The following is a 12,196-nucleotide window of genomic DNA, read 5'->3' as shown; positions in this document are numbered from 1 at the left end:
ATTTAAAATGACCAAAATAATACGAAATTAATTTCTTAATACTTTACATTAAAGACTATAATCAGACTGAGTAAGGTTTACCATAGAAATGTAAGAAATAGTTTGTTAATGGGAAATCTATAAGGAAAATACATCATTTCAAAATGACGAAAGAAAAAATTATGTAATCATCTTAGCAGATGCTACTCATTTGTGATTAAAAATATTGTAAAGTAGAAATTGAGAGTAGTTCTTCTCCATCAAGGGAACTAGGTCTTTTCTCCTAAGGCTTAATTGGCTGTACTTGTACAAATACTCACTGGAGACATACTGTAATAGTGTTCTCATTAGAACTGGAAATATGATAAGAATATATTACCTTCACTATTTAGTATTATTTATATTACCTTCATTCTGTTTTCTTTTTTTTTTTCCTTGAGACGGAGTCTCGCTCTGTCACCAGGCTGGAGTGCAGTGGCGCAACGTCAGCCCACTGCAACCTCTGCCTTCTGGGTTCAAATAATTCTCCTGCCTCAGTCCCCCACTCCCTCCAATAGCTGGAATTACAGGCGCCTGCCACCACACCCAGCTAATTTTTGTATTTTTAGTAGACACAGGGTTTCAGCAAGTTGGCCAGGATGGTCTCGACCTCTTGACCTCTGATCTGCCTGCCTTGGCCTCCCAAAGTGCTGGGATTACAGGTGTGAGCCGCTGCACCTGGCCTATCTTCACTTTTTAATATTTTCCTGGAAGTTTTAGCCATTGAAATAAGATAGAAAACAAACAAAAGACCATATGATAATTTTAGGTGTCAACTTAGCTGGGTTATGCTGCTGAGATGTTTGGTCAAGTACCAGAAAGGATGTCGCTGTGAAAATATTTTTAGATGTAAATTTAAATTTGTAGACTTTGAGGAAAACAGATTATCCCTTATCATGTGGGTGGGCTTCAGCCAATTAAGCCTTAGGAGAAAAGACCTAGTTCCCTTGATGGAGAAGAAATTCTGCCTCCAGACTGCCTTTGGGCTTGAGACAGCAACATCCACTCTTCCCTGGGTCTCTATCTAGCCTGCTGTCCTCTCCTGAATATGTTGAATTTTTCAGTGCCAGAATTATGTGGACCAATTTCTTAAAATACAGTCTTTGTACACACACACATGCACACACACACACGCACACACACACACACCCCTCTATTGGTTCTGTTTTTCTCAGAAGCACTCTAATACAAATAGCAACAATAGCTAACACTTACCGAATGCTTCCTATGTGCTGGGCAATGCTTTGAGGGGGTATACATGTATGTATTAACTTATTTAATCCTCACAATAACCCTAAAAGGTAGTGCTGTTTTTGTCCCTATTAAAAACTAATCACAGTGAAATATTCTGAGGATTTATAAGAATATCTGGGCTAATTAAAGCAGAAGATCCAAAAGCCTCAAGTTCCTACCCTACATTCTTTTACTTTTAGCCAGCAACTCCAACTGTCTCATCCTAGGTAAGGTTTACCAGTACTCTGGGATCTGGCACTGATGATGAAATTAATTCTGTTATTTGGGCAGTAGTCAGTTGAATTGGACACAGGCTGGGAAGCAATCATATTCAGGAACTTGTGTAGAGATTGGACTTACACTCTGATGAGTCTGTATTAGTTTCCTATTGCATTTGTAACAAATTACAGTACCACAAACGTAGAGGCTTAAAATAACACATATTGATTATCTTATCATTCTAGAGGTAAGACGTCTTAAAACCGAGGTGTCAGCAGGGCTGAGTTTTAGGGGAGAGTCTGTTTTCTTCTAGCTTCCAGAGGCCACCTACATTCCTTGGCCCGTAGCCTTTCCTCCACCTTGAAAGTTAGTAGTAGGTCATCTTCAAATTCTCTGACCTCTGCTTCCATTGTCCATGACCTCTCTCTCTGATTCTGACCTTCTTGCCTCTCTATTATAAGAGCCATTATGATTACTTTGAACCCACCTGGTTAATCCACAATAATCTCTCTTCTCAAGATCTATAACTTAATCACATCTACAAAGTTCCTTTTGCCAGGAAGATAATATTCACAGGTTTCAGGGATTAGCCTGTGGACATCTTTGGAGGAGTTATTATTCTGTCTACCATAGACACCAAGCATAGGTAAAAGACCCCAGCATGTCTTTCCTATGGAGAAGTATGCATGTAATGGATAAAAAAACTGGCTTCTCAAACTCATGTTATTATCCCAAAAATATGTCAACCTTTAGTGTTTCCCTGTTCCTGGTTTTCTAGGGGCAAACGTGCAGCACAATCCAGTTTTAGAAAACTGTACCACTGGAAAAGAGAATTTTCTTACAACCCTGACTTCTACTCTTTCTATATATGCATAATGTATCAAAACTAGGAAAAAACATGGATTCATATTATTCTCATCTAGTTGCAGGGAAGTCTATGTCTAATACAGAAACAAAAGACAAATTTGCAGTGGACAAGATCAATAGCTGTGACCTACTTAAAAGTTCAAAACCCTGTAGAATTTCAAAGAACAGAAACAAAAAGCAAACAACAAAGTAGAAAACTACTTACAAAATATATAACAAATGATTAATATCTTTCATCCTTAAAGAGAAGTTATAAATTAATAGGAGGAAAACACTCCCACGGCGTCATCATGGGCAAAAGAAACTGACACTTAACTAAGGCAAATATCAAATGGCATATACACACATGAAAATACTTAACCTCGTAAGCAGACAGGGAATGTAAACAAAAACAACTTGACAAATATAAAAACACATAATGACCAATGCTGGTGAAGATGCGGTGAAGCTTTCCAGGCTCCTTCCTGATTGCTGGTAATGGCATGAATGCATGCATTTCTGGGGTCCCATTTGACAATATATATTAAAAGCTTACACACTCTGTGATGCAGAAATTCCACTTACAGACATTTATTTGGATGAAATCATCAGAAAAGTATGCAAAAATTGAGTTGCAAGGATTTTTCCACATAGTCTAAATATTTAAAACATTCATGTGTATATAAGAGCAAAAGAAAGGAAATAATCTAAATGTCTGAAGGAAAGATTGGTTAACTTTATTGTAATCAGCTGTAAAATAGAATATTATACAGACCTTCAAAATGAGAATTTTATCCATTCAATCTGATTTATAACCTGATTGTATATTTGCTATTTTATTTCACTAGAAAACAAGGGCAGGATCTCTTTCTTTAACTGCTGTGCTCTTGGGGACTGAATGAATGGCATGCTATAGATGTTTGATGATTGATTTATTGATACAAACCATATTTTTCAAATAATATAACAACATGTGGAACATCTACAATTTAAAAAGAAACAATAGAAAATAGAAAAATTATAAAGAATAGCATGCAAAAGAAAAATGTATTAGAAGGAAACATCAAAATATTTGTAGATTATCTCTGGATGCTGAGATTGAAGATGATTTAATATTTTTTCACGGTCTGTTTTACAGTTCCCAAATTCACCATAATGACCATTAATTTCACAGTTTGAAAATATGTAATAAATAAATACAATTTGAAAAGAAGAGCTATAGTGCCCTCTATAAAAATCACAACTTGCTCTCCTGACCTTTAGTACGGACTACTCAAAGAGATCTGTGGACCAACAGAACCTTGGAACTTGTATGAAATGCAGAATCACAACCTACTACTAAGTCAGAATTTGAATTTTATCAAGATACTTGGGTAATTCATTTACACATTAACATTTGAAAATGTGTTAGAGTATTTGGAACTGATCATGTCCTAACTGTATTGAGTTTGGTAATTACTATCAAGTTGTAGTACTCAGCATTCTGTACAAAGAAGTTAATACAATTTTAAATATCTCTGTGGCATTGAAATAACTTCTACGCAATTTCAGTAAGTTGCCTCATCATTTGGAGGCAAATAATTCAGAAACTCTAGGGTGAAACCTGCCCTGATACTTGCCTCTGCCTTAGCCCTTGCTGCTGGCTATTTTAACCTCTGATTCAGTGGCTGTGAACACACCCTGCCCTCTTTCCCTTACCTCATTGCCTCCATTAACTCATCCCTGTATTAACTACTAATGTTGCTTTCACTCACCTGCACACCCCATGGATGTGAGTGCTCCAGTTCCAAATAGTTAAATACACTGTCAATTCTGAGATTACTCAGAGATTTAAAAAGGCCTAGTGATCACTTGGTGTTAGGTAGACAGCAGTTTCTTTTCAAAGCAAAAAAATTTTCAGAGATTTATGTATTTCAGTTATTGGACATTTGCCAGATAATTGATTAGCAGGTCAGTCCATGACCTTGAAGACCTCTTAATACAATGGCAAGGGTGAGGGGGTTGGGAGGCAGGCAATGTGTAGAAATGTCGTATAGTGAGCAGATGGGATATGTGCCTTTGACAAAACACAAGAAGGAAGCAATTGTAGTGCCCAGGGAAAGCCAGGAAGGATTTGGGGAGAAATAACTCCTTCTGTAACCTTCTAACTCCTACTCAGATGAAGCTACTGCCATAGCAGATACATCCATAGGCTGTACACATATCACTTTTAATTGCCATCTTCCCTCGCTGACTGATAGTTCAGTGATGGCACACCGCACGTCTCTCAGGTTCAAAAGAGACTGCTTAATCTGTATTTGTTAAATGAAGGGATCTGATCTGAATCTGAGAGAGAGAATTGGACTTGGCCTTGAGGATGGGTGGAGTTCCTTCGGGCAGAGGACATAGCCTGCACCAAAACAAGAGAAACAGAACACCACAGCTTTAACTGTCATCAGCATACGGTCTCCGAGCTGCCTATCAGTGGATCAGGGAGACATTTCCATTTTGAAAAAGGCTTGTCTACCAAACATGGGGGCTACAGAGAATAAAACCTTTTGGCCAGCTACTGGTGACAGATTTAAAGTTAAACCACCAGCCACAAGCACATCTGAGAATATGGTTCCCTCTTTGAAAGGAAGGGCTGTGATTATGCTCAGCCTGCCCAGGAATCCCCAGCCTGTGCTTTATTTATGGCTGCCCCCTTCAAAGCAGAGTGCAAACGTGCTTGGAATGAGCAGGCAGACAGCACAGCTTTGCAGCCTGGGTACCTAGAGCTTCGAGAAAAGGAAGCAGAGTGGGAGGGCTGCCAAGACAGTTGTCTGCAGCATGACCAGGAAGAGGAGAAGCTAGGCTTTTGTCTTCAGTGCCTCCGCATCATTTTTTCAATATCCTTTGGCATTTGAACAGGCCCCTGTTCGTTTACGGCAGGGTGATGTGCACGGTGACGTTTGTGTTAGTGGCTTCCTGATGACTGCCTTTTATTTACCAAACCATAACAAAAGGTGAAGTTACTCCAGAAACTTTAAAGTCTATGTGTACCAAGGGCAAAAACCCCATCAAATTTGGGACGCGTGTCCTTTGGCTGCTGGAAAGGACATAGCCTTTGTTCACCCGCTTACCCTATTCTTGGGGCACTGTGCAGGTTTGGCTGGCAGAGGGACTCTCCCTGTCAGTAAATACTGTGTTATACGACACAGAAGCTGGAGGTGAGAAGCCAAAGCCATGGCTGGAGGATCCTGAAATGCTGGTTTTAGAAACCGGCTTCTTAGTGAAGGTAGCCACTCCCCGGGGCTTATCACCCTGCCCTGCAGCTCTTGAGGCTTTGCCAGGCATGCATTTCATGTCACCTGAGAGAAATCACACCTTCAGGTTCAGCAGAGGCCATTTCCCCAGAAGGGTGTGGAAAGAACTTTGAGATGTGAGACTCTGCGCTGAACTCAAGGACCTTGCATAGCTGTTTGCCTCAGTCCCAACCCAGCTTCATGTAACCTATAATGAAAACGTTTCCCACGTGTCAACGTAAACTTAACGGCACATCCTGATGTGATCAGGATGTATACGAACCAAGGTAGCAAGGGAGAACTTTCGCACTGATTCTTCACCCATAGCAGAAACTATCTTTTCTCATTTCTCTTTAGTATACAGGAGTATAAATATTTTTGGAGCTTGGCTTCAAAAATGCAGTCCCTGGCCGCAGAGAGCTGAATACAAAGGCTCCCTCTTAGAGAATATGTTTTATGTGTTCCTGAATGCTTTCACACATCTGTAGTCCCCATGGAAAGACACAGGCCATCTTGTGAGGTGCCTGAGGTCCATGCTAGGTTCCTTTGATGCAGCGGACGTGAAGGAAGCTATCAAGGGTCTGCCCTGCAAGGGACCCAGGACTCCGGACTCTGGGGCCTGCTGCAGCACCATGGAGACTTGTCTTCACCCCCTTATCACAGGCTTGCAATGCTACTGTCTCTGGTGGAAGAACAGACAGCCTAGTTTGGCAAATTTACTTTCTTCTACTTTTGAGACTTATATCTCAGGCTTTTTGTGAGATCTTTGGTGTAATATCTTCTTGGTTTAGTCTAAATTTAGTTTTTAGTAGGCATGAAAGTAATGCTTAGAAAGTATATAACTTGCTGATGTCAGGGAGAGAGAGATCTAATTTCTGTTATACCAGGGGTCCCTCACCCGCGGGCCGCAGAACTGTACTGGTGTGTAGGCTGTCGGGAACCTGGCCATACGGCAGGAAGTGAGCAGCATGAGAGTGAGCACTACTGTCCGAGCTCCACCTCTGGTCAGATTAGCAGCGGCATTTGATTCTCGTAGGCAGGCAAACCCTATTGTAAACCGTGCATGTGAGGGATCTAGGTTGCATGTTCCTTATGAGACTCTAATAAGGCCTGATGATGTGAGGTGGAACAGTTTCACCCCAAAACCACCACCCTCTCTGGTCTGTGGAAAAACTGTCTCCCATGAAACTGGTCCCTGGTGCCAAAAAGATCAGGGACTACTGTATCATACCATATAATTCAGCTTTTATATGACCCATATTTTTTTTTTTTTTTTTTTTTTTTTTGAGACGGAGTTTCGCTCTTGTTACCCAGGCTGGAGTGCAATGGCGCGATCTCGGCTCACCGCAACCTCTGCCTCCTGGGTTCAGGCAATTCTCCTGCCCCAGCCTCCTGAGTCACTGGGATTACAGGCACGCGCCACCATGCCCAGCTAATTTTTTGTAGTTTTAGTAGAGACGGGGTTTCACCATGTTGACCAGGATGTTCTCGATCTCTTGACCTCGTGATCCACCCGCCTCGGCCTCCCACAGTGCTGGGATTACAGGCTTGAGCCACCGCGCCCGGCCATATGACCCATATTTGTTTATTTAACTGTCATTGTCCTAATTCTCATCTGCATGCTGCCTAAAATAATTAATCTTTGGGTCTACAATAGCAGACTTCTTAGCAATTCTACCAACATGTCCCTCCACGTATCCTATATTTACCAGCCTCCAGTGGAAGACATCAAGGCTCTGAACAGAGCTCCAGAAAAAGGAAATGTCTGCATTCTAGGAAGGGCATACTTTGAAAAGGGCTACTTTTCCTAATTTTCACAAAAGCCCCAGTGGGCTAATGATGTCTCTGGGAGAAAGACAACTCTGGCAGGTTATTTAGATACATTATCCCTTTTTTCTGAGCATGGAGTTTTGGGAGGGCCATTCTCTCCCCAAACCTGTTGCCCCTTTTTACTATTAAAATACTATAAGCATTCCAGGCTGGGTGCAGTGGCTCATGCCTATAATCCCAGCACTTTGGGAGGCTGAGGCAGGTGGATCACCTGAGGCCAGGAGTTTTAAGACCAGCCTGGCTAACATAGCCAAGTCTCTACTAAAACTACAAAAAATTAGCCAGGTATGGTGGCAGGCACCTGTAATCCTAGCAGCTCGGGAGGCTGAGGCAGGAGAATCACTTGAACCCAGGAGGCATAGATGCTAATATATATATATATATATGTACTATATAAGTACATTAGTACATACATGTACTAATATATGTATTTATATGTACTAGTGTGTATATATATACACGCATATATATAAAAAAAGCATTCTAAACAGTTTTGAAAAAACTCAGTAATTCCACTTATTCTTATGTGTTCTATGGTTCCTATTCATACATAATGTATAAATCACATCAGAATGTGCTCTCAATTTTCTATGCTACTTTTTTTGTTGAAACTTATACCATAAACACTTCACATGTCTAGTGGTTTCTGTGTTTCGGAATTGTGATAGTACATAACTTCCCCTGAGGAAATGGATGACAACTCATTTAATTATTCCTGTATTCTTGGACTTTTGGCATTGCGCGTGGTGTTTTGCCTTCATAGAAAGCACCTCCGTGAGCATCTCTGTGTCCATGGGTTTGAACTGCACAGGTCCACTTATTTGTGAATTTTCTTCAGTTTCTGGCACCTAGACAACAAAACCAACAACTCCTATTCCTCTTCCTCCTCAGCCTACTCAATCTGAAGAAGACAGGGATGAAGACCTTTTTGATGATCGACTACCACTTAATGAATAGTAAATATATTTTCTCTTTCTTATTTTCTTAACAGCATTTACTTTTCTCTAGCTTACTGTAAGGATACAGTATATAATACAACATATAAAATATGTACTAATTAACTGTTTATATGATTGATAAGGCTTCCAATTAACAGTGTGCAATTAGTAGTTAAGGTTTTGAGGAGTCAAGAGTTATACATTGGGCAGCTGGCCAAGATGGCCAACTAGAAGCAGCTAGTGTGCCCTGCTCTAATGGAGAGAAATGAAGGGGCAAGTAAATACAGCACCTTCACAAAACACTCCTGTACATGCATTGGGATTCATTAAGAAAACAACTTGACCCATGGAGAACAGAGAAAAATAAGGCAGGACAATTGCCCACCCAGGAGTGACGTGGAGCCAGGGGAGTCTCCCCTGCTCAGGGAAGCAGTGATTGAGTGAGCAACTGCAGTGACCCATGCTTTTCCCATGGAAAGATTTTCAATCCTCAGGTCAGGAGATTCCCCTCATGAGCCCACTTCACCAGGGCCTTCTGTCTGACACAAAGAGCTGTGCAGAGTCTTGCCAGAGCAACTACGCAGATACACTCCAAGCTCCAGGAGCTTTAGATAACCAGGCTTCCCAGCAAAAGCAGCTGCAACTCTGGCAAAGCAGGAGGTTAGACCTCTACATATATCCCTAGGAAAGGGGCTGAATCTAGGGTGTTGAGCAGTGATGGTCTGCAGGCCCTGTTTCCACAGCACCTCACAGGATAGGACCCACTGACTTGGAGCTGCAGCCAGCCACAGGTGGCAGTGTTACACCTCCCCGAGACAGAACATCCAAAGTGGGAGGGGCAGGACACTATCTTTGCTGTTTCACAGTTTTAACCATCGATATTTTGGGCTCTGGCGAATCCGAAATGATTAGGGTGGAGCAGTACCCTGGTAGAGGGTAGCAGCTCTACCAAGAGGCTACCAGACTGCTTTTTTGCACAGGTACCAGATCTTGTTTGTCTTCACTGGGCAAAATCTCCCAACCAAGTTCTACAATCACCCCTGCCAGTGTTTTCCAGCTGTATTAGTCCATTCTCATGTGCTATAAAGAACTCCCTGAGAGTGGGTAGTTTATAAAGGAAAGAGATTTAACTGACTTACAGTTCTGTAGGGATGGGGAGACCTTGGGAAACTTACAATCATGGCAGAAGGAGAAGCAAACATATCCTCTTCACATGGTGGCAGGAAGGAGTAGTGTTGAGCAAAAGGAGAAAAGGCCTTTACAAAACCATCAGATCTCATGAGAACTCCCTCACTATCACAAGAACAGCATGGAGGTAATCACCTCCATGATTCAATTATGTCCCACCAAGTCCCGCCCATGACACATGGGGATTAGGGGAACTATGGGTGGGGACACAGCCAAACCATATCATTCCACCCCTGGCCCCTCCCAAATCTCATGTCCTCAGATTTTAAAACACAATCATGCCTTTCTAACAGTCCCCCAAATTCTTAGTTCATTCCAGCATTAACCAAAAAGTCCAAGTCCAAAGTCTCATCTGAGGCAAGGCAAGTCTCTTCTGCCTATGAGCCTGTAAAATCAAAATCAAGTTAGTTACTTCCTAGATACAATGGGGGTACAGTCATTGGGTAAATATACTCATTCCAAATGGGAGAAATTGGCCAAAATGAAGGGGCTACAGGCCCCATGCAAGTCCAAAATTCAGCAGGGCAGTCAAATCTTAAAGCTCCAAAATGGTCTCCTTTGACTCCATGTCTCACATCCAGGTCATGCTGATGCAAGAGGTGGGTTCCCATGGCCTTGGGTAGTTCTTCCCCTGTGGCTTTGCAGGATGCAGCCCTGCTCTCAGCTGCTTTCACAGACTGGCACTGAGTGTCTGCAGCTTTTCCAAGTGCATGGTGCAAGCTTTTGGTGGATCTACCATTCTGAGATTTGGAGGACAGTGGCCCTCTTCTCATAGCTCCACGAGGCAGTGCCCCAGTGGAGACTCTGTATGGTGGCCCTGACCCCACATTTCCCTTCCACACTGCCCTAGCAAAGGTTCTCCATGTGGGCTCTACCCCTGCAGCAAACATTTGCCTTGACATCCAGGCATTTTCATACATACTCTGAAATCTAGATGAAGGTTCCCAAACCTCAATTATTGACTTTTGTGCACTTGCAGCTCCACACCATGTGGAAGCTGCATCAGCTTGGGGTTTGAAATTCTCCTCAGAAAATGGGTTTTTCTTTTCTATTGCGTTATCAGGCTGCTAATTTTCCAAACTTTTATGCTCTACTTCATCTTTTTTTTTTTTTTCCTGAGGCAGAGTCTCACTCTGTCACTCAGTGGTGTGATCTCATTGCAAACTCCGCCTCTCAGGTTCAATTGATTCTCGTGCCTGAGCTTCCCAAGCAGCTGGGATTACAGGCATGTGCCACCATGCCTGACTAATTTTTGTATTTTTAGTAGAAGCAGGGTTTCATCATGTTGGCCAGGCTGGTTTAAAACTCCTCACCTCAAGGGATCTACCCACCTCGGCCTCCCAAAGTGCTGGGATTACAGGCATGAGCCACTGTGCCAAGCTGCTCTGTTTTATCTTGAATGCTTTGCTGCTTAGAATTTCTTTTGCCAGATACCCTAAATAATCTCAAGTTCAAAGTTCCATACATCTCTAGGGAAGGGACAAAATGCTGCCAGTCTCTTTGCTAAAGCGTAACAAGAGTTACTTTTGCTCCAGTTTCCAACAAGTTCCTCATCTCCATCTGGGGACACTTCAACCTGGACTTTACTATCCATATCACTGTCAGCGTTTTGGTCAAATCTATTCAACAAGCCTTCAGGAAGTTGCAGAATTTCTCACATTTTCCTGTCTTCTGAACCCTCCAAGTCTGTAGGAACTTCCAAACTTTCTCACATTTTTCTGTCTTCTTCTAGCCCTTCAAACTGTTTCAACCTCTGCCTGTTACCCGGTTCCAAAGTCCCTTCCACATTTTTTAGTGTTGTTGCATAGGTACGTACATCGCAATGTGGTTTGCTGCCTTCCTCCCCATCAACTATATCTGGCATTTCTCCCCATGTTATCCCTCCCCAACTCCACACCCCCACTCCCGGCTAACCCTCCCCTAGTTTCCCCCACCACATACCTCAGTGTTTGATGCTCCCCTTCCTGTGTCCATGTGTTCCCATTGTTGAACATTTGCATTTCTCTAATGACCAGTGATGATGAGCATTTTTTCATATGTTTGTTGGCCTCATATATGTCTTCTTTTGTAAAGTATCTGTTCATATCCTTTGCCCACTTTTGAATGGATTTGTTTGTTTTTTTCTTGTAAATCTGTTTTAGTTCTTTGTAGATTCTGGATATTAGACCTTTGTCAGATGGGTAGATTGCAAAAATTTTTTCCCATTCTGTTGGTTGCTGATTCACTCATGATTGTTTCTTTTGCTGTGCAGAAACTCTGGAGTTTAATTAGGTCATGTTTATCTATTTTGGCTTTTGTTGCCAGTGCTTTTGGTGTTTTAGTCATGAAGTCCTTGCCTATGCCTATGTCCTGAATTGTTTTGCCTGGTTTTCTTCTAGGGTTTTTATGGTGTTAGGTCTTATGTTTAAGTCTTTAATACATCTGGAGTTAATTTTAGTGTAAGGTGTCAGGAAGGGGTCCAGTTTCTGCTTTCTGCACATGGCTAGCCAGTTTTCCCAACACCATTTATTAAACAGAGTCCTTTCCCCATTGGTTGTTTTTGTCAGATTTGTCAGTGATCAATCAGATGGTTGTAGATGTGTGGCGTTTCCTCCAAGGCCTCTGTTCTGTTCCATTGGTCTATATCTCTGTTTTGGTACCAGTACCATGCTGTTTTGATTA

The sequence above is a fragment of the Sapajus apella genome, unplaced genomic scaffold (assembly GCF_009761245.1).
Source record: "Sapajus apella isolate SASKATOON/1434 unplaced genomic scaffold, GSC_monkey_1.0 scaffold2, whole genome shotgun sequence".
Lineage (NCBI taxonomy): Eukaryota > Metazoa > Chordata > Mammalia > Primates > Cebidae > Sapajus > Sapajus apella.
This window is presented reverse-complemented; position numbering follows the sequence as displayed.